Source organism: Trichosurus vulpecula, chromosome 7 (genome assembly GCF_011100635.1).
Source record: "Trichosurus vulpecula isolate mTriVul1 chromosome 7, mTriVul1.pri, whole genome shotgun sequence".
Lineage (NCBI taxonomy): Eukaryota > Metazoa > Chordata > Mammalia > Diprotodontia > Phalangeridae > Trichosurus > Trichosurus vulpecula.
Genome location: NC_050579.1, coordinates 46,856,618 through 46,880,706, shown reverse-complemented (window position 1 = coordinate 46,880,706; position 24,089 = coordinate 46,856,618). Strand labels below are relative to the sequence as shown.

Genomic DNA, 24,089 nt, shown 5'->3' with positions numbered 1-24,089 from the left:
AATAAATGACTATCCCAGGATATCCTAAATTTCTTAACATTTATGAAGGTTTTAAGAAACTTCCACTCGTCGGCCGGTTAGCTCAGTTGGTTAGAGCGTGGTGCTAATAACGCCAAGGTCGCGGGTTCGATCCCCGTACGGGCCACTGGTTTCACTTTTAAAAGGGTTGATAGGTGCCTGCTGAACTCGGGGGGTCCAGAGGCGTTCTAGCCGAAAAATCAGCGATTGGAGCATCCGGACGAAAATGCAGGCGTTCCAAAGCAAGCCAACAAAGTGTAGCAATGAAAAGCAGTCGCGCTGTCCCCAAGAGATCACCGGGAACCTGATTAGACACAAGGCGAAAACAAGAAATATATCCTGTAGAAAGGGGCGCTAGAGCTAACTCTGGAAAGAGCTGGAGTTCAGCCAGGCCGAAGTGAGGAGATAGTGCATTTCCGAGCAGTGACAAGGCCTTGGGAGGTGGGCTGATCATTTAGATTTTTTTATTGCCTATGTATGTGTCCCTTGACCAGCCAAATCGTAGCAAATTCCTTGAGCAGTGGCCACACCTAGAGTCAAAGTCCTCTAGTTTTGCACTCAGCAGTACCTGCTCACTAAATTATTGATAAAGAGGAAGACTGCCACTCGGCCCCAGGGCCTCTCCTTTCTCAATAGGTTTCATCTGGGAAGGGAAAACGTTCCATCCAGGAAGGATGTGAAGGGTCAGAACTGAAGCCCTTCTAGTCAGGAGCCATGGTGCTTTCACCCCGAAGAAAGGGCAGGTGGTGATGTGATGACAGAGGATGTTTCCCCTTCTCCATAGCGGGAAGCCAGCCCACTCCACTTTCCAGTTGTCCGCTGCTCTTTCTTGTCTTTTTTTTTTTCCCTCAATGGGAGATACACAATTCCCCAGCTCATCTCCCGTTGACTCCAGACTCCAGCCTCGGGTCTGGCTCTCTTCCCTCTCCACTTTGAGTCACCAGGGGCTGCTAACCTTTGCTTTCCCTTCTTGCTCCGGGGGAAGGGTGCCCCGGAGAATCACAACGGGGCCCGTTAGCTAGTTGAGAAAGGAATATCATCTCAAAAATGGTCAACCAAAAATCCAAGTCTCTCAACTTTCCAGAAGCTTCCACCTTTACCCGGGAGCCCTTTCGCTCCTTGAGCTCCACACCTTTCGACCAGCTCCTGCCAAGGCCTATGGTCTCAGTTCTCTCTTTGCCTGGGGACGGCTGGGTTCCAGAAGGTTTGCGATCCCAAAGAAATCAAACACGAGCATTTCTCTGGCAAACACAGTCCAACTCCTCATAGAGGTGGTCTCAATCTTTCAAGGATGCAGACTGTCCTAGTTAGTTTAGACCACATCACCCATCTCACCGAAAGTAACGTAGCAGCCTGTTACCTGTTCTTCCCGTTGGCTCCGCCTCCAGAACCTAGTAGGCGCTTTAAAAAGACTCGTCAAATCTTTGTTTCGCCCCCGAAAAAAACCCAGTGCCCGAAAGTCGTACCCCATTGACGCCAGTTCCTGCCACTACCGCTGCAGTGAAAGATAAAAACAACAGTTCAGAACGTCTGGGCTTCCTTTTCGCAAACCCTTTGGGGTAAAAAGAAAATGCTCCAGGTGAGGATCGAACTCACAACCTCGGCATTTCTCACACACTAGTACTGCTGTATAAGTACCGCGCGCTAACCGATTGCGCCACTGGAGCTACGGAAAGCTCTCACCTCGTGTCCCACTCCAGCAAGAAGCAGCACAAGCAGCTAGCTCTTCCAAATTAAATGTCGTCTCCTACTCCACGACTCCTGGCCAGAGCCTCAACCGAAGAATCTCCTACAGGATAGCTTCGCGTGACAGCACAACTACAAAGTCTTGAACAAAAGGACAGCCAAAGGGAAAACGGCCCGCATCCCAGGCCTTTAGTACCAACAGCCCCTCTACCGCCTACGCCCACACCGCTGCCACGCCTTGGACACCCAGAAACCCACCAAGAACCACGAAGGGAACGACTTCTCCATCACCAAGGGAAAAGTCTCACTTTCCAGATGGCTTCCACATCCATTGCGTTTGGTTCCTCAGGAAGATCGACGTTTTCCCTCCACGCACCAGACCAAAAGGTGCACTGAGCGCACATGCCGCGGTGTGCGGGGAAAGGGTAATGTCCGAGGGGCTTCTCCCAATCCTTTGCTTCTGAGAACGCCAGCGGCTCCGGGAGGGTAGGAGGATTCACTTGACCACGAATCTTTCCCTGATTTTGCATATTCCCCCTTTTTTTTTTCTTTCAGAAAACAGAGCAAGCACATGAGGCTTAAAGCAAAAAGGGGTGTGAGCCAAGGCTCCTGACAGAATCAGCGCAATCGTGGGGCCCTTGTTGACAGCAACAACGAGACAAGCATGATTCATAGGGCTTCACGACCAGGACATGCATACAGCAGATGCTCGTCCGAGCTCAGAGAACACCTGGTGCTGACCAAAGCGATGCAATAATTACATGAAACAATTCTGGGATTTTGCTACGGCTAAGTTCATCCAGAGGGTGAGTGCAAAGGATTCTTGTTATGCCAAGCTCAGGGCACAACTGGCTTGCTGGACCTTAGCTCTGGAATACAGGGTGTCTCTCAGTATCTTAACAGGTTCCACCTGTGCCTTTTCTTCCACTAAGCACTAACGGCTGAGTCCCAGTCCCTCTCCCCAAATGATTGGAAGAGCTTCCTACCTGGTCTCCCTTGCTCGCATTATCCTTTCCCCAATTCGCTCCAGTCTCCTCCTCTCCCCACCCCTCATCCCCAATCACAGAATTTTAAAGAAGTGTGCTGTGCCCTGCTGATGAACTTACTTCATCAAAGCCCGATATCTTGGACCTGACTTCGAGCAGCATCCATGATCTGGTCCTACTCCATCTCGAAAACATTCACTTCGATCTACTCGGCTACCCTGGTATCCTGGCTTCCCTACCCCACCCCCAAGTACCCAACAAACGCTCCCTCCATGCACGCCAGGATAATGACATCCATGCCACCAACACCCCTTCCTCCCTTCAGCCTGGATGGATAGTCATCGATATTGTAGTTGGTTCGTTAGTTGGTTAGTTGTTGTCCTTGGTTCTGGAAGAGGTCAAAATGACATCTATGTTGGAGTCACAGTAGAGTGTGTCCCACGGTGGCCGACCAGACCAATTCGAGCTCCGAAGGCTCTACCACAGGTCGGGCACAAATAGTCCCTGCGAATATTTCGAGTGGGTCTGCCTTGCGTGGGTTCTCTGTAAAAATTGTCTTTTAGACAAACTTACACGTTTCGGCATTCGAACAACGTGGCTAGCCCATCGGAGTTGCTTTCTCTCTGCATACTCTATCTAGGAATACTTGTCAGTTTAGCATGAGAAGAACCTCGGTGTCTGACAAACTTATCTTACCAGGTGATGCTCAACGATTTCCTCACATGTAGTCGTGGCCGAGTGGTTAAGGCGATGGACTTGAAATCCATTGGGGTTTCCCCGCGCAGGTTCGAGTCCTGCTGACTACGAAGTGTAATTTTAATGAAGCCATGTTGTGATAGAGTGACGACGGAAAATACGAATTCTCCTAGAATGTCTCGACAGGGTAGTATCTAGACAGCTTCCGGATTTTTGTCTCCAAGAAAGAAAATCCCGCCCAACGTGGGGCTCGAACCCACGACCCTGAGATTAAGGGTCTCATGCTCTACCAACTAAGCTAGCCGGGCGCCATTTGTCTATTTTTTCCCTCACTGCACACTTCAAGAAGTCACAGGAATACAGGGTGCCACGACTAGCTCAGCAAGTGAAACTAATCATTCATTCAGATCTAACAGGAAGTAAAACCAAGCACGCCACTCCGCACCCGCTATCCCCTACTCTCCAACCTTAGCCAGGGTCGTCCTAGTGTTTCCTCCACCCTTTGGCCTGCCCCACAGGAAAGAAAGACTCAAGCGCGAGGAGTTCCACAAATGTCCGCAAACAAAAAGGAAAGGTCTCTCTGCACCTAGTCTCTAGGGCTGCCTGTACATCCATTCACCCCACGGTCTTTGCAGTGGAGCGTTACCCTATTCAGTTCGTGGTGCAGCGGCGCGAGGGAGAAGGAACTTGCATTTGAAAAAAAAATGAATAAAAAAATTAAAATATTTTGACACACAAAAAGGAAAAAAATTAGGCAAAATCCTTTGGTATCTATTAAATAATTACTGTCTCTATTTCCCGTCATCGCCTTGTCCTCTTCCCTCCCAAATAGGTGACCGAAATAAGAGAATTGGTTTTTGAATTGACTCTTGGAGGTTTCGCAGTAGAGAGGGGAATGGAGGAGTTGCCAAAAACTAAGAAAGTGAAAAGGAAGAAGAAACTGAGTCCTTCGAAGTATCCTCGATAATTAAAACATTCTTGTGAAGCAAAATGTTTTAAAATGTGAAACATAGATGTCACAGATGATTGCACGTAACTCAAATTCAATTCTAATGACCGGTAATAATAGCTTAATTAGCGAATTCTTCCAGAAGGAAAGTGGGAGAAATAAGGAAGAACTGGAACAAAGAGAAGGACTTCCCTCTCCTACTCCGAGAGTGTTTGTGGGCATATCATAGTGCCCCGAAGACTGTAGAATTCACCGCGCTTTCAGTCTTTCTTTCCCGCGGACCAGGGCGGAGGAAACTCTGAGTCAGTCCTGCTTAGGGTTGGAGAGGCGAGGGGGCCAGCGGGTGCGGAGTGGCGCGCTTGCTTTTACTTCCCATTACAGCTGAACGAATGATTGATTTCACTTGCTGAGGTGGCCCTGCTGCCCTGTACTCTTGGAGCTTCTTGAAGTATGAAGTGGGAAAAAAACAGAGCAGAAGTGCCCGGCTAGCTCAGTCGGTAGAGCATGAGACTCTTAATCTCAGGGTCGTGGGTTCGAGCCCCACGTTGGGCGCATGCGTCTTTTTTTGACGGATTTAGGCTTCCTAAGTGTATCTACCCGAAAACTATAGGCTATGTCTCATGTTTCTACCCTGACAGGCTTGGCCATTATTAAAATTATACTTCGTAGTCGGCAGGATTCGAACCTGCGCGGGGAACCCCCAATGGATTTCAAGTCCATCGCCTTAACCACTCGGCCACGACTACCTTCCCGAAGCTGATTTACTATCACCCGGCAAGAGAAGTTTGCCCTACACTGAGGTTCTTTTTCTTAAGCTGAATGGTCAAGTGTTCAGTCTACTGCAGAGAGAGGAGATGCGTTGGCCACGTTGTTTCGAATGCCAAAACTTAAGTTTGTCTAAAAGACTATTTTTAAAGAGAACTCACACAAATATGTATCAAGCAGCATGTTCATAAGTGCCCAGTAAGCACTTAGTGGGTGCAAAGCACCTGGGTCAAGTCCCGGGCATGTGAAATAGAATAAAACAAGGAACAAAAACAAAAACTGAGAAACAAAAAAGAGTGAAAGGGAAGTTTCTTAAACGAATCCAGTAACAATACGGAAAATCGATAAACTCGAAAGCCCCTTTCTATAGAAAAGCCAACAAACCTACAAATAGGCCAGTGTGAGCTTCACATTCCCAAAAGAAGAAAATGTTCTTTATGGAGGCCCAGGAAAGAGGTAAAGGAAGGTGGCAAGAGGGGACTCTGCCCTTGATTTGATTTGATGCTGGAACATCCAGCTGCAATGGACACTGAGCCTCCGGGCTTGGGAGAGGTAGAGGGCACACCCTGGCACATCAAGGCCTCATCCCTGGCTCTGCTCACAAGCCTTTTCGACTGTAAGCTCTCTTGAGGGCAGGCACTGTCTTTGGCCTCTTTCTATATTCCAGAGCCTACCACAGTGTCTAGCACATAGGCACTTAACACGTTTATTTACTAGAACTGAACTGAATTGCTTCCTTCCATCTCCTTCACAGTGCCCCCTTCTCTCCAGAACCCCCCAGCTTCAGGGAACTATGAGAAGGATTCACCTTTCTGGAGCCTAGCTTGGGCCCAGTCTCCACTCCTAGTTCCAAAACCAGAACCTAGTTGCTTCCAATTACTTCGTGTTCCTTTGGACTATTTGTGCCTGACCTGTGGTAGAGCCTTTTGAGCCTGAATTGGTCTGGTCGGCCACCGTGGGACACACTCTACTGTGACTCCAACATAGATGTCATTTTGACCTCTTCCAGAACCAAGGACAACAACTAACCAACTAACGAACCAACTACAATATCGATGACTATCCATCCAGGCTGAAGGGAGGAAGGGGTGTTGGTGGCATGGATGTCATTATCCTGGCGTGCATGGAGGGAGCGTTTGTTGGGTACTTGGGGGTGGGGTAGGGAAGCCAGGATACCAGGGTAGCCGAGTAGATCGAAGTGAATGTTTTCGAGATGGAGTAGGACCAGATCATGGATGCTGCTCGAAGTCAGGTCCAAGATATCGGGCTTTGATGAAGTAAGTTCATCAGCAGGGCACAGCACACTTCTTTAAAATTCTGTGATTGGGGATGAGGGGTGGGGAGAGGAGGAGACTGGAGCGAATTGGGGAAAGGATAATGCGAGCAAGGGAGACCAGGTAGGAAGCTCTTCCAATCATTTGGGGAGAGGGACTGGGACTCAGCCGTTAGTGCTTAGTGGAAGAAAAGGCACAGGTGGAACCTGTTAAGATACTGAGAGACACCCTGTATTCCAGAGCTAAGGTCCAGCAAGCCAGTTGTGCCCTGAGCTTGGCATAACAAGAATCCTTTGCACTCACCCTCTGGATGAACTTAGCCGTAGCAAAATCCCAGAATTGTTTCATGTAATTATTGCATCGCTTTGGTCAGCACCAGGTGTTCTCTGAGCTCGGACGAGCATCTGCTGTATGCATGTCCTGGTCGTGAAGCCCTATGAATCATGCTTGTCTCGTTGTTGCTGTCAACAAGGGCCCCACGATTGCGCTGATTCTGTCAGGAGCCTTGGCTCACACCCCTTTTTGCTTTAAGCCTCATGTGCTTGCTCTGTTTTCTGAAAGAAAAAAAAAAGGGGGGAATATGCAAAATCAGGGAAAGATTCGTGGTCAAGTGAATCCTCCTACCCTCCCGGAGCCGCTGGCGTTCTCAGAAGCAAAGGATTGGGAGAAGCCCCTCGGACATTACCCTTTCCCCGCACACCGCGGCATGTGCGCTCAGTGCACCTTTTGGTCTGGTGCGTGGAGGGAAAACGTCGATCTTCCTGAGGAACCAAACGCAATGGATGTGGAAGCCATCTGGAAAGTGAGACTTTTCCCTTGGTGATGGAGAAGTCGTTCCCTTCGTGGTTCTTGGTGGGTTTCTGGGTGTCCAAGGCGTGGCAGCGGTGTGGGCGTAGGCGGTAGAGGGGCTGTTGGTACTAAAGGCCTGGGATGCGGGCCGTTTTCCCTTTGGCTGTCCTTTTGTTCAAGACTTTGTAGTTGTGCTGTCACGCGAAGCTATCCTGTAGGAGATTCTTCGGTTGAGGCTCTGGCCAGGAGTCGTGGAGTAGGAGACGACATTTAATTTGGAAGAGCTAGCTGCTTGTGCTGCTTCTTGCTGGAGTGGGACACGAGGTGAGAGCTTTTCGTAGCTCCAGTGGCGCAATCGGTTAGCGCGCGGTACTTATACAGCAGTACTAGTGTGTGAGAAATGCCGAGGTTGTGAGTTCGATCCTCACCTGGAGCATTTTCTTTTTACCCCAAAGGGTTTGCGAAAAGGAAGCCCAGACGTTCTGAACTGTTGTTTTTATCTTTCACTGCAGCGGAGTGGCAGGAGCCGGCGCTAATGGGGTGGGACTCTCGGGGACTGGGCCCTTTTCGGGGGGTAAAGCAAAGATTGGATGAACTTTTATTAAGCGCCTCCTAGGTACGGGAGACTGCGCCGACTGCTATGCAAACACTGAAGACAAAACTTCCGTACAAGAACAAACACACCTAGAAGTGAAAACGAGTTAATTTAGGGAGGGAGAGGCCCCTGACAAGTGGAAGGAGGGGTGCGGGCACAATCTCAGGAAAATCTTCCCGAGCCATGCAGTGTCTCAGCTGAGCTTTGAAGGGAACGAAGGCTTGCAAGAGGCTGGTCGGAGGAGGTCGGATACTTTCCAGGCAAGGAAACGGCAAATGGGATCGGCAAGTAGGCCAGCTGGGCCGGAAGATAGAGTACATATGTACTTAGCGTCTTATGTACTTAGTCTGCAAAGGGGAGGGGTGGGGGGCGGCGCATGGGGGCAGAATGTGCAGGCAGTGATAGAAAAGCCAAGCTGAAGAGTTCGTACCCTAGACTAATAGGTAATAGGGAGCCAATGAAAGTCCTCAACGGCAAAGCCATTTCCTCACACAGTTTTCGGCGTTGCCAAAGACAATTTTCTCAAAAAGATAAAACCTAGTTACAAAACTAAAGTGAAAGTTGACTTAAATGTATCCCGAGATTCACCGCACAGCAAATCAAAAATCATTTATTTAGCTTCAGCCGGGGTGAGTACTGACCAGCGAGTGAGTCAAGGCCGCTGGCTCCCTCCTCTTCTTGGAACTTGTCACTCTGTTCCTGGATGCACTAGCTCCTCACCTCCACCTCGCCGAATTCCAGCTCTTTCCAGAGTCAGCTGTACCGCCCCTTTCTACAGGAGATGCTCCCTCAAATTCACCTTGCATCTATTTTTTATCTAGGATCCAATCTCGGATTAGTTAGATAGCTAGATTCAAAACGCCGCACGTGAATTTCTGTGATTCCTTTCAAAACGTGGCCCGTACGGGGATCGAACCCGCGACCTTGGCGTTATTAGCACCACGCTCTAACCAACTGAGCTAACCGGCCCAACACAAAAAGTGCTGACTAATCAAGCTTTGGTAAGTGTTGACATGAAACTCAAAGTACCCTGGGACAGCAATTTTTTGATATTTCTGATAGTCAGTCAGACAACTGGACTCAAGGTTTGCCATTTCATCTGTGCCTCCTGTAGCGACAGCCTCTTGGACCTCACTTGGTTACTACTTCCCTGGCCCACCCGGCACCTTTGGAAAAGCAATTTCGCATTTCGCTCTTCACATTTCAGTTCAACTCCATTTCCAAACTCACGACCTGCCGAAGATGAGCACACAATTTATCTTAACGCGGGAGACACTTTCCAGGACAAAACAGCTGGTACTCTCTAAGCCCATCCTAAAAAGAAAACAACAGCCTGGCCCAGATGAGCTGGGGTCACCTCTGCTCTCAACTCTTCTTGGATCCTGGAGGCCAGGGACCAGGATAGTTTGAGGAGTCACATAGCTTCACTGTCCAACGATCAGTGGGACCACTTTCCACTGGAAAGTTCCCAGAGCTAGACTTTTGTTTCCAAACACACTCTTCCCCTCCTTCATTGCCACCCCCAACTTCTTTTGGTGGGGAGGGGCAGGGTAAGGTAATTCCAGTCTTTTGAAGTTATATTTGATTCCTGAAATAAAACACTGTGATATCAGGGAAACACTCCAAGTCTCTGTGGGAAGGGCAGACTACTGAGCGAGAAACAGACCTGGAATTTGCAGTGCGAAGCATCGAGGGCTTTTAAAAAGAACTGAGTCCTAAAAGAGAGGGAAGAGAGTCGTAAGGCATTTGATACTGGAAATTACCAAGGAATGCCCAGATCTTCCCGTCCGAGGTTGCATTCATCTACTCCACAGACCTGAAGACCACGGGACTCAGGGGGCACCGGATTGCAAAAGTACTGTGCAGAACCCACTAGCGAAAGTACTTCGTTTGTGGTCACCAGACCTCTCCGATGTGTCCTGAAATCAAGGATCCTAGCTACAACCCAAAGAGGGTTAGCTTCAGCACCATCCCGCCTCCCCAGCGCCATTCTCTGTCTTTACTACGTACAGACCAGCGATTCCATTTGCTACAGTAAGAAGTCTTCACCCTCTCCTCTGCTCAAAGGGGCCTGGACCCTTTCACTTGGGAGATGGCTTAGCTATTCTTTCCCGGGGAAGGATTGCCAAAACGCAAACATCAAAGTCAATATAGTCTGCCCCTTGTGTTTCAACACAATGTTATGTCTTTTGTTCTGCTTGCATCAGACCAGGGGGAGATCCTTTGGTGATCTTCCTTTCAGGACAAGTGACTTCCAGAGGAGTCATCTGGGAGTCAGAATCCCGGGGCGCATTACTTCCTCAGGTGACAAGGGACATTCCCCTTTTGTTTCTGCTCTCCTACAGAAGACAAATAGTCTCATTGCCTAGGAAGGGGCTTACTATCCACCTGGAGACTGCTCCAACTCTGGGTTCCCTTCCTCTTTCAAAGAAGCTGGGATTTGGTGACTGCAGCGTTTTTATGAGAGCTGATCATCTTGTAGGTAGGAAACTGGATGCAGATGTTTGCCCTGCCTGCCTGCCAACTGTTTGAGACCAGACCTGTGGAGGTGGACAGTTGGAACTATGGAAAGGGGAAATCATTTTGTCAGCTGCTGGATTGTGATCAGGATGTGTAGATGTGTAACCAATTGCTGGAATCTAGAGCTGTGGAAGTTTGGGGGTGGGAAGACTTGTGGGTTGCCCAAGACCAGTAGAATTGTAGTCTCAGGAGGTGCAAAATGGCTGCACAATGTGGGCTTGGCCTTGCATGAGGGTAGGCTGATAAGAGCCAGAGGTGATGGAAATCCGGGTAGATTTCAGGGGCCCTGGAAGGAAAAGATGTTCTCTGCTCCTAGGCAAGATCCTAATTTCTCTTCGTTGAAATGGACTTTGGCTGTTGACCGTTATGAGAAGTTCTCTCTTCTCACTTCTCTTAGGTCTCACTTGTCTGTTAACCATTTTCTCTCCCTCTTTTCCTATTCAAAGATCATTCCCCTCAGTTAGGAAAAACAGAAGAATTCTCTCCTGTCTTCTTTTATTATTGTTGCATCCATCTGAGCAGCCATGCTTTCTACTCTTTGACATTAATGGAGAGGTAGTTTGGATGGTGGGGAAGATGCTTTTATTTTTTGTTCCAAGGCATGAAGAAATGTAATTTCTATGAAGAGTTGGTCCACCCATTGTCTCAAAAATTCTTTAGTGCCTGAAATACCTTCCCTCTTGGATTGCCCTTTTCACAATACTTTCTTTTTTTGAGAGCAAAGTGCTGGACCCTAAGTGAAGCCTTGACAAACCACATCACCCTCCCCTCACCTTATCCCAGCCTCTTCTGCATTTCCTGATTTGTGTTTAGGTTGAATCCTAATTGTCTTACTGACAATCACACTTTGCTAAAACCAATCAACTGATGGAGGATATTATTCTATGAGTTTATTACACACTAATGTTGTCTAATCTAAATCATGTGCCTCCTGCTAGCAACTCTGCATAAGCTAGTGAGATGGCATTCTTTAGAGTTAAAATGGCAAACCAAAGTGGATACTGTTTTTCCAGAATAAAAGACAGTGTCTAAGATGGACTGGGAAAGGTTAAGAGGGAAGAGGCACTGAATATTGAGTGGAGAGGCTGGGAAAAGAAAGGTCTCTACTTCTTAGTCTATCTTTTTGTTTTTTCAGTCATTTCAGACTCTTTGCAACCCTATCTGGGGTTTTCTTGGCAAAGATACTGGAGTGGTTAGCCATATCCTTCTCCAGCTCATTTTACAGATGAGGAAATGGAGGCAAAAAAGTTTAACCGACTTGCCCAGGGTCACACAGCTAGTGTCTAAGGCTGAATTTGAACTCAGATATTTCCGACTCCAGACCCAGTGCTCTAGCTGTCTCGGACTATTAAAAAGTTACCGTGGTAATTTTGAGTCCAAACTGGATAAATGGCCCAACATTATGAGAACACAATTTAAAAGAAGGAAATATAAAGCGTTCATAATAAATGGGGGTGGGGGGACAGCTCAGATCCATTTCATAATCAAAGAAATGAAAATTAAAACTACCTTGAGGTATATAGATTTCCCACTCATTAAATTAGCTAATAATAATAACCACAACAATAACAAAAACTAAAATCAATGAAATCCTGTACTGCTGAGATAGCAGAAATACAGGTATATCCATTGATTTCTGATCTAATTGCAAACTTGGAATCCTTTTGGAGAGCAATCTCTCAGTATTCAGTAAAAATAAAAGGATGTCTTTTAACCCAATATTGCTGTGTATTTACCCTAGTAGAGTTATTCAAAAAGCCAACCAAAAGGAATGATGTTTTGGAAGATTTCCATGGCTGCATTGTATGTAATGAGAGTATGAATACTTCAGTGACTTTTGATACATAATTTCTAATTGTTTTCCAGAATGATCCAAGCAATTTCCAGTTCCACCACCAGTGCATTATTGTTCATGTCTTCCCAATAGTGACTATTCCCACCTTTTGCCATCTTTATCAATTTGCTGGTAGTAAGGAAAATTCTCAGAGCTATGTTGACTTGTATTTCTCTTCTTGTTTAGGATTTGTAGCACTATTTCATTAGGTAGGTGATCATTTGAAATTCTTTTCCAAACCAAACTGTTCCTACTCATTGATGTAATGACATATTTTGTCAACCAGTGAATTGGCTCTTACTCTTATATAGATGAATAAATTATCATATTTCCTGTATGTCAATTTTTGGAAGTAATAGACATAATTTTTTCCTATCCTTGACAGTCTCCCTTCATAAGCTGCTTGCACTAATCTTGTTCCTGCAGAAGCATTTAAATATTGTGTAGTATTCCTCAATTGAGAAATGGTCAAAGGATATGAACAGGCAGTTTTCAGAGGAAGAAATTAAAGGTATTTATAGGCATATGAAAAAATGCTCGAAATCACTACTGATTAGAGAAATGCAAATCAAAACAACTCTTAGGTACCACATCTCTCCTGTCAGATTGGCTAAAATGACAAAACAGGAAAATGATAAATGCTGGAGAGGATGTGGGAAAATTGGAACATAGCCTTTTAAAAATAGATATCTGAAATAGGATTTCTATATAGGTAATCTATACTTGGCCTATGATTTCACAGGAATCAAAATTCCCTAAGTAAGTTATTTCTCTCTACCAATACAAGTGTGAACCTTTTTCTACTATGTATAATCTTAGAGAGTTGCTTGGGGAACTGAGAGATTAAGTAATTTTCCCAGGATCTCATGACTAGGATTTGTTAAATGGGACATCAGCTCAGGTTTTCCTGGCTTCAAGATTGGATCTGTATTTCCCTGAGTGTAGTTGTACGAAAGAAGTAGATGTTTGTGGGGCACAGCCCCACAGCACAGTAATCAACCAGCTGCTTCCCAAGATCCCTAAGGGCCCTTCCGGTCATGGGGATTTATGGCATGGAAGGTTGCCTGTAGGAGGAAGATGAGACTGATTATTGTGAGAACAAGCTGAAAATAAAGCAAAATGAGAGTAGCAAGAATCACTCCATCTATACTGGACATCTCCCCCTGCTCTCCATATTCATTAGGAAGATCATGGTGTGAGAGCATTGAAGTATAAGCAAATGATAGAAACCTTATCTAAAGGACTCCAGAAAAAAGTCAGTGGATGGTTGTCACTGGCAAATTGGTGGTGGATTCTTTCCCTGTGTATATATGAAATCCAGTTTGGTTTCTGGGTTTCAATTTCAATACAATTCTATTTCAGGCTGTTGTATTCCAACTGCAAGAAAATCATAAAGAACATTGTTATGACTTTCTATTGCCAAGATTCACCATCTTTTGAGACCAAGCTGGTCTTGGAATAAGCATTTTTTTTCCTTATCTGCTCTTCTGTTAATGAAAGCTTCCTTTCTATTTTTTTCAAGGAAAGGTATTATTTCTCAAAATCTGAAAAAAAATCTTCTGACACTTCCCTTAAGTCTGGCAATAAGCTGCTGGAATTGGTCATTACTAAATTCAGAAATTCTTTTGGAAAAAATATCATTCAATAAAATAATTTTGTGAATTTTATCCCCATACTTTTTCCCATGAACTATTTCTGACATTTTAATAGCAGCAGGTAACCTGAGATCTCCTATAGCATAGGGATTTTTAGTTTTTGCAACTAAATAAGAAGTTTCATAAGATACAAGTAAATACTTTGTGTTGACTAACAAATTTCTCACAACAATGTTTTTCTTTATTTGAATATTTTAAAGGTCATACAGAAACATTCCTTTGATATATTTCAGTACACTGCATGCTTGGTATTAAGATGTCATTTTAGTTTGGCTGGTTTCCTGCTCTCCTCAGCCAAAACTTCATTACAAATTAAGCAAAGAGTTTTTCCACACCACCGAAAGGGAGGCTGGTGACTTTCACAGCTCTTCCTCATTTAAATCCAAGTCATTTGCAAGCCATGATGTCATCTCCCTGATGTCATGGTCCTCCTTCAAGAACCAAGGACAAATAGCAGCAACTACATCTCATTAGAGACTAGGGCTAGATATATAAATCTGAGAATCATATGCATAGGCAGTCAAAAGACATTTTTTAAACATTTACTATGAGACTGGCTCTGGGGATAGGAAGAAAGGAAAAACAAAACAAAACTGTTCTCTACTATCAAGGAGCATTCATTATAATGGTAGAGACCATATGTGCATAACTAGGTAAATATATGAGAGATACAGAACAGATGAAAAATTATCTAAAACAGGAAGACATCAGCAGCTGGTGGGACCAGGAAAGGCTGCCTACAGGAGGTAGGCTTTCAGTGGAGAGTCAAAGGAAGCCAGGAAAAAAGTGGAGGGCATGGGAACAGAGCACTTCAAGCATAAGGGATGAGCAATGCAAGGGTTCAGCAATGGGAGAGGGAGTGTGCTATTTCAGGAAGTGCAAGTACACCACTGTGGCTGGCTGGATCCTAGAGCGATGGAAGGGAATCGGGAAAGGCAAGAAGGGGCCAGCTTATGGAATTATGGATTTTAAATGCAAAATAGAGGATGTTATATTGCATTCTAGAGGTAATAGACATTCACTGCAGCTTGTGGAGGGAAAGCAAGTTATATATTGATGCAGACGGAATTCTGATTTTTATACTAATCAACGTGATATGTGTAATGAATATACGAATAGACTAGATTTTGCAGAATTGCCTTTTTCCAGCTTGTGAGTCAGACTCACAATGCAGCTTGAACTGATCAGTCAAACCTTGACAAAGCTCACAATCACTGGCATCCTTCTGCCTGTGTACCTGAAGTGAAGCAAATCAAAGATTGTAGAACCTGTTCCCGTCACAGAACTCTGGTCCTGTGACCCACTAAGTAATGGCCCTCAAGGACTTGAGCGGTATTGCTCCATAAGGACTCCAGAACTGTTGTATTGTCTTCCATTTGTGGATTTGTCATGGAAAACCACTCTGGCCTTGGGAAGGATTGTTTGTAATCCACCTTCCCCCCTCCCTTCCCACTGGTGATTTATGTATATAATCTCTTTCTTCACTTCAGCAAGGTGGAATTCTGATCAGGAGAATTCCTGATCTGCAAACCTGTTCCTTATGATGAAACTAATTAATTAAAAGGCTTCCTGATAACTGGCACTTTGCATCTGGCCTGCTGTTTTGTCATTCTCAGGTTAGAGACTGGCTGAGTAAAATCCTATTAACATAAAAGAAGCTTCAAAAGGAGGCATGTAAATTTGATAGGACTATGGGACCAAGTGGACTTATAGTACTCCCTAAGAACTTATTTCTCTCTATGATGGAAGACCTTCATTCATTCAGCCCTTGGGGACCTGACAAACTAGTGGAGCTAGCTTGAAAATATTGGTTGGGGAGTTTTCACAGAGCCACCGTCACTGCCTATGAGATGTGTCCCACCTGCCCCAAGCACAATGCATCCAAGCCTCTGAAACCTGCTTGTGGCCAGTTTCCTCTCCCAGATACACCCTTTGAATCCTGGCAGATCGACTTCAATCAATTGCCCCTTGCCCTTGGTTACAGTTATGTTTGGGTTATGATCTGTATGTTTTCCCAGTAGGTGGAAGGGTTCCTCTCTCATACTGCCACAGCTTCTGGGATAATAGAAATGCTTTTAGAAAAAAAAACAAACATTCCATTATTGTGTGGGGGCGGTCCTAAAAGATATATGGTGACAGAGGTACCTATTTCACAGGAGCTTCATTAGCTAAGCTACTTTCATCTTGACCAATTATTCAGCACCTCCATTGTGCCTATCACCCCCAGTCATCAGAAATGATTGAAAGCATTCATGGGATACTTAAAAGCTCCCTTGCTAAATTCTCTGAAGGGCTAGGTATCCTCTGTCCCAAAGCCCTTCCTTTAGCCCTGTTAAGCCTTAGGTGCAGACCATTTGGTTCCCATAAGCTCAGTCCCTATGTAACAGGATGCCCAATGCCACTGATCCTGTGGGTGGGAAGCATAGCAGCCAAAGGCTTCCTCCTACACTACTGCATTGGGTTGGCTCAGAAAATATCACTTACCGACTTAGCAGCTCTTGTCTCCAGAGGTCTTATATATCTCCTCCACCTCTCTGAGAGTATTAAGGAGTAGGATTTCTGAGAGGGGGAGATGGTGAAACTTTTCAAGGAGTCCCCTTCTCAAGTCAAACTGGAAGGTCAGCTCAGAGAGCACTAGAGAGCTAATATTAAGGATTTCCAGGACAGAAAGGTTGAGCATGGAGTGGGACACTGAGCTGAGGCTTAGAGAAACCTCCAGACCATAGGCTCATAGATTTAGAGCTGGAAATGACCTTGGAGATCACGGAGTCCAACTCTTTCATTTTATAGATGGAGAAACTAAGGCTGAGAAAGAGAGATTCAGGAATATTTTCATAGTACACAGCCAGTAGCTGTCAAAAGTAAAGATTTATGTAATATTTTCGTGAAACTGCGGCAGCTCGATACATTTAGAAATGTTCTGAAAAAGGAACTAGCAGAGGATGGTTTCGATCCATCGACCTCTGGGTTATGGGCCCAGCACGCTTCCGCTGCGCCACTCTGCTTCCCCACGGTACTACCTTTAACGGTTGACCTCAAGTAGATTCCATTCTACCCATTTCCTACTATTTTGGGATCTCTCTTCTCTTGTGATTCATGGTTAGGTTTAGGCTCAGATCTAACACAACTCAGAACGCACCCTATCACACCCTAGTCTTGGAAACCACGACCCTCAAGTCAAACTTCACTCGCAAATGTGGCTTATGGCACTCCTCTCATGCCCCCTCTGCCAATTCCAGTACAACTGAGGTACCTTCTGGAGAAACCCGAAAACTTTCCAGATAAAAGTCTTTCTGCTCTCTTCTTCACATGCCCCACTCAATCTCTTACAGCACCACGGGCACTTTCCCCTCAAAGGCATCAGGAAGACCAGATAACTCCTAAGAAGGGGTGATGCGTCAAAAGAATGCACTTTCTCACTGCTTCTTTAGAGATAAAGGGTTCCGATGTGGAACATTGGATATCAATTCAAAATTGTTTTTCAACTTCTCCATCGAACTTAAAGAAGTTTCCCCCTTCTTCCTTTTCTTTACTTCTTGTCTTCCCTTTTTTTTGTTGTTTTATTCTTTATCTCGACATTTTTCTCCTCTTTTTTAAAAAGCAAGTCTTTGTTATAAAGGATAGCTCTCTGCAAGGGGAAGTGAGAAAAGTACAGGAGAAAACCTAGGTGATGTAAAGTCAAAAGATAACCATAAAAGAAGGAGGAGAGAAGAAAAGGCACCACAGTATTGATGCGGTGCTAAGACCCTAGCCCTAGGACCGTCTCTCTCTGCCCAGCCCAAAGACCCTATCTCTTGCAATAACTCATGAGTGGGCTCCATTGAGGCAAACTATCTCTCCCTGTTACAAGAACAAGCTGACCTCTCTAGAATTTCCCTTGTATGAACAGGACTTACCAGCAGAACTATCATGTACTGATTCCCATAGTTGCTGTACACAATCCAGATGTCAAGGCATAGACATCAACTCCCTGAGCTACCTTGTAACAGACCTTGTTGCAGACCCTTAGAACCCACCCTCCCCCCCCACACCCATGCCAGTAGTGAATGACACCTGTGCCCAAGGTACAGAAAATGTACGTTCACCATCTAATTAGCATACTTGGCACACCATTCCCTGTACTTTTTCTATATAAGAGTTCCCCAAAGGGGCTTTGCCCACCTTTATTAGCATTATAATCAACTTTTTGCCATTTGACCGGAAGACTGCCTGAGTCCTTGTATTCTTTCCGGACAACTCCGCCCTGAACCTCGATATTTTGGGGTCCCTGCAACCCCAAAACGCATCAGTGTCATCTATGCTCAGAATGTCGCTACTTTTGGTCAAATTGCTTTCGTTAGTTGTGCTTTTTATATACTTTCCTAGGACCCCTGCTTGGGCAGAACTGTCTCTTTCCTCATCTGTACAAAATGATAACTTCCAAGATCCATTTCAGCTATGACATTCCCTGAATATTTATTCAGCTTGAAACAGAATTTAATGAATTCTTGAACTTAAAAAACGTTTTGAGGAAAATATTTCAATTTAATTAGTTCCCTTGATAATAATATTTATTTTTATTTTATTCATTTTAAAATACTACTCTGAAAAAGTGTTTCTATGCTTTGCCAGACTGCCAAAGGCTCACACACACACACACACACGCTAAGCATACCAGTCCAAAGTGTCTTTGTGATGAAATTCTTATTTTCGTTCCATTTATGTTGCTGTAGACATCGTGTGTGTTGATTTCTTGGTTCTGCTGTTTTACTTTGTAGCAGCTTATATATGTCTTCTCATTCTTTTGTATGGTCATTGTAGGCCACATTTCTTACAGCCCAGACATAATCCCTGATATTGATATAGCCTACCTTGATTCGCCGGATGGGCTTCCACTGTGATTAGAGTTCCCTGTTACTGCAAAAATGATTACTATGAATATTTTGGTGCAAGGGACATCTAGGTGGCACAGTGAGTACAGCACCAGCCCTGGAGTCAGGGGGACCTCAGTTCAAATTTGGGCTCAGACACTTGACATGTGTACTAGCTGTGTGACCTTGGGCAAGTCACTTAACCGCAATTGCCCTACCAAAAGCAAAACAAATATAAATTGTCACTAGGTGAATTCTCTGAGTAAAAGCTATTGTTTAGTCTCTTAAAATTTAAGCAAACAGTTGGATTAATTTCTATGCATCATTAAAAAAAAGCATTGCTTAATCATATGAATATTTTGGTGCAAACGGAATCTTTTTTTAAAAAAAAAATAGTCTCCGAAACTCAAAGTTTTAAAATCAGATGTTCAAAAACAAAAAAAGTTTTTGTATGCAACTAAAAAATAAGATACACAGGCAATGGAGAGTAGAAATTTATCTTGCCCTACAAGAAAGGAAGGGAAAAGGGGATGAGAGGGGAGGGGGGTGATAGAGGGGAGGGCTGACTGGGGAATAGGGCAACCAGAATATAAGCCATCTTGGAGTGGGGGGGAGGGTAGAAATGGGGAGAAAATTTGTAATTCAAACTGTTGTGAAAATCAATGCTGAAAACCAAATATGTTAAATAAATAAATTTAAATTAAAAAAATAGTCTCCTTGTGTTATATGCCTAGCAATGTTCTGATCTGATTGTTTTAAAAAGATGAGGCCATCCAAATTAATAAGTAAATTAATTTTGGTGTTAGTGTCATTTTTAGTATATTGGCTTTATCTACCTATGAGTAAGTAATATTTCTCTAATTATTTAGGTTTGCCTCTGTTTCTGCAAAGAGTAGGTTGAATATGGTTCAGGTTAGAGTTTATAAAGGAATGTAACACTTCCAGTCCCTTGAACAGTTATCAAAAGAAGAATTACTTAGTCACAATGGAGAATACAGCATTGATTCAAGTTGACATAGTCTTATCTTTAAATTATGAATTTAAAAACACTAACAACATGAAAATTTCAAGAGGAAGACATAAAGAGATGATTGCCTATGAAATCGAATTTTATTACATCTACTATTTTAAAGTGTATATTAAATTTAACATGATGGCAACAAAACTGCCCTGCTTGTCTGTGTCCCCTTCTGAACTTCCTTCTACTCACTTCTGGAGTTAAAAAAAAAACAACCCTTTTCGATGTTGCTCTTTTTTTTCTTTTCTTTTTCAAAATCATTCCTCATACCTAACCTCCCATAGCTCCTTCCTCCAGCAAAGAAAAAGGAAATAAAGGATCTCCCTTTTAATAACTAAATATAGTAAAACAAGCTTGGCTGGTTCTGAAAATGTGTGTTTCAGTCTGGCTGTCATTCACTGCCTCTGTTCCAGGATGTAGGAAGAAAGGTTCATGATCAGTCTTCTGGCATCTTGGCCATCTAATGAAATCTTTGAAAGTTATTTTTCTTTCCATTATTTAAATCATTGTATAAATTGTTCTCCTAGTTCTGCTCCCTAATTCTGCCTCATTTCCTCTAAGTCTTCCCAAGGATTCTTTGAATCCATCCCCCTTCACCATTTCTTAATTTTTTTTAAATAATTATTTATTTATTTAATATGTTTAGCATTAATTTTCACAAGAGTTTGAATTACAAATTTTCTCCCCATTTCTACCCTCCCCCACTCCAAGATATATTCTGATTGCCCCATTCCCCAGTCAGCCCTCCCTTCTGTCACCCCACTCCTCCCCATCCCCTTTTCCCTTACTTTCTTGTGGGGCAAGATAGATGTTTATGCCCCATTGCCTGTATACCTTATTTCCTAGTTGCATGTAAAAACTTGTTTTATGAACATCTTCTTTTAAAATTTTGAGATCCAAATTCTCTCCCATCTTCCCTCCTCACCCACCCTCCCTAAGAAGGCAAGCAATTCAACATAGGACATGTGTACCATTATGCAAAACCCTTCCACAATCCTCATGTTGTGGAAGACTAACTATATTTTGCTCCTTCCTATCCTATCCCCTTTTACCCAATTTTCTCCCTTCACCCTGTCCCTTTTCAAAAGTGTTTACTTTTGATTACCTCCTCCCCCTATCTGCCCTCCCTTCTATCATCCCCCCTTTTTTATCTCCTTCCTCCTTCTTTCCTGTGGGGTAAGATACCCAATTGAATGTGTATATTATTTCTTCCCCTTCACCATTTCTTATAGCAAAATAATATTCCCTTCTACTCATTCAGCATGTTCTGCAATCAATGGATGTTCCTTCCTCTTTGTTTCCAGTTATTTATTACTGCAAAAGGTGTTTCTATAAATATTTGCCTACATATGTGTGCCATTGTCTCTCTGTCTTGGACCACTTTAAGGTATGTGGGTAGTAGTGGTCAGTTACTTTATTGATTTTTGGTGCAAAGTTCCCAAATACTATTCCCTTGCACCACCAAAAATCAGTTCAAGATTGTGCCTGTCCTCCCACACACTGCATTTCAAAAGGCAATTCACTCAGGAAGAAAAACTGTTAATGAAAAGGCTTCTGTTGTTAAGAGCCAGGCAAGAGAAGTCCTCAAATGGTAACTGGCTGCAGAAGTAGCGTTATCAAGCACAATCCTCTCCCACTTTTTCAATGTTCTAGCTGTTACTGAAACCTGGCTCCCCTTCCTTTCAGTAGTGACTACATCTTTATTCATTTCCCTTGACTCACTGATTGAGACAGCAGAGTTAGAATACTATGTTTTCCTCTTTGCTACTTCCACATTCTCCCCCAGTCTCTACCACTCAGTAACATCTCCTTCTTTGAGGGTTATGTATTTCATGCCTACTACCTAATCAAAATACTGGTAGCTCTTGTTTATAGATCTCCTGTTCACTTGTCTTCATCAATGAGTTTGGTACCTGGTGTGAATTTTCCTTTCCTCTTCCACTCCTGCCCTCATACTTGGAGGGGGATAGGGGTGGGCTTCAAAATACATATCATTTCTCTTTCAAATACTCTAACCACTCAGTTCATGAATCTACTCACTTCTGACGACTTACTCCTCCATCTTACCTTACCCACGCACAAAGATGTTCATACCCTTGATCTTGTAATCAGTCACAAATGCACCACCTCTGGATTCCACGAATTCTAAAATTCCTAATCTAAACTCACTCCCTTGGCTTTTCACTTCTTCCTCTGCCTTCCCTTAACAACCCTGGTGTTTCTACACACTTCAATCCTTCAACTCCTCAGTTTTCTCCCAGGGATCTTGTTGGCTCTAGCTACACTCTCCTCTCCAGACCATCTTACTGCCTTGGTGAACCAATATTACTCTTCACTATCTTCTTCTCTTGAGTCCCTACCCCCTTCTCATATCGCAGATTTCGCCCTTTCAAGCCTCACTACTGGATAATTCCCACCAAACTGCCCCCATGCCTGGAATGCTTTCCCTCCTCCTGTATGACTACTGGCTTCCCTGGCTTTCATTCCCAACGAAAATCGCATATTGTACAGGAAGCCTTTCCCAATCCTTCTTAATTCTAGGACTTTCCCCGTCTTAATTATTTCTAATTTATAACATATAGGACTTGTTGCGCATGTTTGTTTGCTTGTTGTCGGCTCTGTTAGATTGTGAGTTTATTTGTCTTTTGCCTTGTTTTGTATACTCAAGGCTTAGGAGAATGATTGGCCTGTAGTAGTCCTTTTCATAAATGTTGAAGTAGTGAACTTATCGACTAAAAATAAACAGCAATCTTAGAGTCAGGACAGGACTTTATGGTAGTTCTCGTGAATGCTTTGACGAAAAGTTGTATCGTTGCGGGCCGGTTAGCTCAGTTGGTTAGAGCGTGGTGCTAATAACGCCAAGGTCGCGGGTTCGATCCCCGTACGGGCCGGCTTCTTTTACCTGGGACGTTCGCAGAAATCCCACTCTCTACTGGACTGAATAAAACACAGGGAACGCACTTATAAACCCCCTACTGCCACAGTTGAGTGTCTGAGGCCAAATTTGAATTCAGGTCATCCTGACGCCATACCAAGAGAATACGTAATTTCGCCTTTCTGCACAGCCTCTGCGCTTTGAAAAAACAATCAATTAATGGGAGGCACGTTCTGGAGTGCCAAAAAGTAGAGGAGGAGTCCTCAAGCAGTCTGAAGCCGGCTTCAGTGGATTTATCTGGCCAAGGGAATAACCATCCTAGAAATCCAAGAAGCCTTTGGTGTCTTGTTGCTGGGGACTTTGCGTCAAAGAGGGGCCATCCCTTTCCCCCAAGATGGCGCCGAAGGCGAAGAAGGAAGCCGTTGTCCCCCCCAAGACAGAGGCCAAGTCCAAAGCCTTGAAGGCCAAGAAGGCGGTGTTGAAGGGTGTCCACAGCCACAAAAAGAAGAAGATCCGAACATCCCCCACCTTTCGGCGACCCAAGACACTAAGACTTCGAAGGTAGCCCAAATACCCTCGGAAAAGTGCCCCTTGGAGAAATAAGCTGGATCACTATGCCATCATTAAGTTCCCCTTGACCACTGAGTCTGCTATGAAGAGGATTGAGGACAACACCCTAGTCTTCATTGTGGACGTCAAAGCCAACAAGCATCAGATAAAGCAGATTGTAAAGAAGCTGTATGACATCGATGTGGCCAAGGTCAACACACTGATCCGGCCTGATGGAGAGAAGAAGGCCTATGTCTGACTTGCTCCAGACTACGATGCTTTACATGTTGCCAACAAAATTGGAATCATCTAAACTGTGTCCAGCTATACCACCCCACCTACAATAAAAAGTTTTCCAGTATAAAAAAAAATTTGAAAAGAAAAAAAGGGCCACGAGGGGCCGGTTGGCTCAGTTGGTTAGAGCGTGGTGCTAATAGCGCCAAGGTCGCGGGTTCGATCCCCGTACGGGCCAGCTTCTTTTACCTGGGACGTTCGCAGAAATCCCACTCTCTACTGGCCTGAATGAAGCACAGCGAACTCACCTGTAAACCCCCTACTGCCACAGCCCGTGGGAGTCAACGCAACCAACACAATTTGATACCTGGGATAGCTAATCACAACGGTGGGTAAGGGTCAAATCTTGCTGAATCACCTGTGTCTCTCACTGTAGCAGGTGGGGCGGGGGCGGGAGTGAGAAAAGCCGTAGAGCGCCCTCTTACTTACACTTTTTAAAATACACTTTTTATTGATACCTTTCAGGTCACCAGAATTTCTTCCTCTTTCCTCCCCCCAGTCACTCTTCCACAAAACCAACCCATTAAACGTGCAGTAGTCATTACAGAAAAAAAAGAGGAGGAATGGGAAAACACTAGCAAAATTGAACATACATTGAAGAACTCTGAAAATACGTGCAACGTTCCATACTCGTGGACCTCCGACACTTCCGCAAAAAGAGTGAAGGCCAAGATGTCTTCTTAGATCTCTTCTTTGGGGCCACATTCTTTGTAATTTTGCAACATTCACTTGCGGT

The 24,089-nt window shown here is 44.3% G+C and overlaps 11 non-coding genes and 1 pseudogene across 11 annotated transcripts; 7 read left to right on the top strand and 5 right to left on the bottom strand.

Annotated features, from left to right (window-relative positions):
- The first annotated feature begins 71 nt into the window (after positions 1-71).
- Positions 72-145, top strand: TRNAI-AAU. Its single transcript has one exon. It is a non-coding gene; the product is annotated as a tRNA-Ile (tRNA).
- Positions 146-1,589: 1,444 nt separating this feature from the next.
- On the bottom strand, positions 1,590-1,685 carry TRNAI-UAU. Its single transcript has 2 exons — positions 1,648-1,685; positions 1,590-1,625 (listed from the first exon to the last, which is right to left on the bottom strand). It is a non-coding gene; the product is annotated as a tRNA-Ile (tRNA).
- Positions 1,686-3,414: 1,729 nt separating this feature from the next.
- TRNAS-UGA lies at positions 3,415-3,496 on the top strand. Its single transcript has one exon. It is a non-coding gene; the product is annotated as a tRNA-Ser (tRNA).
- A 125-nt stretch (positions 3,497-3,621) lies between these two features.
- TRNAK-CUU lies at positions 3,622-3,694 on the bottom strand. Its single transcript has one exon. It is a non-coding gene; the product is annotated as a tRNA-Lys (tRNA).
- A 1,120-nt stretch (positions 3,695-4,814) lies between these two features.
- TRNAK-CUU lies at positions 4,815-4,887 on the top strand. The gene has a single exon. It is a non-coding gene; the product is annotated as a tRNA-Lys (tRNA).
- A 112-nt stretch (positions 4,888-4,999) lies between these two features.
- On the bottom strand, positions 5,000-5,081 carry TRNAS-UGA. Its single transcript has one exon. It is a non-coding gene; the product is annotated as a tRNA-Ser (tRNA).
- A 2,422-nt stretch (positions 5,082-7,503) lies between these two features.
- On the top strand, positions 7,504-7,599 carry TRNAI-UAU. Its single transcript has 2 exons — positions 7,504-7,541; positions 7,564-7,599. It is a non-coding gene; the product is annotated as a tRNA-Ile (tRNA).
- Positions 7,600-8,653: 1,054 nt separating this feature from the next.
- Positions 8,654-8,727, bottom strand: TRNAI-AAU. Its single transcript has one exon. It is a non-coding gene; the product is annotated as a tRNA-Ile (tRNA).
- Positions 8,728-16,700: 7,973 nt separating this feature from the next.
- On the bottom strand, positions 16,701-16,772 carry TRNAM-CAU. The gene has a single exon. It is a non-coding gene; the product is annotated as a tRNA-Met (tRNA).
- Positions 16,773-22,452: 5,680 nt separating this feature from the next.
- TRNAI-AAU lies at positions 22,453-22,526 on the top strand. The gene has a single exon. It is a non-coding gene; the product is annotated as a tRNA-Ile (tRNA).
- Positions 22,527-22,901: 375 nt separating this feature from the next.
- On the top strand, positions 22,902-23,372 carry LOC118855976 (annotated as a pseudogene).
- An 85-nt stretch (positions 23,373-23,457) lies between these two features.
- Positions 23,458-23,531, top strand: TRNAI-AAU. Its single transcript has one exon. It is a non-coding gene; the product is annotated as a tRNA-Ile (tRNA).
- The last annotated feature ends 558 nt before the right edge of the window (positions 23,532-24,089 follow it).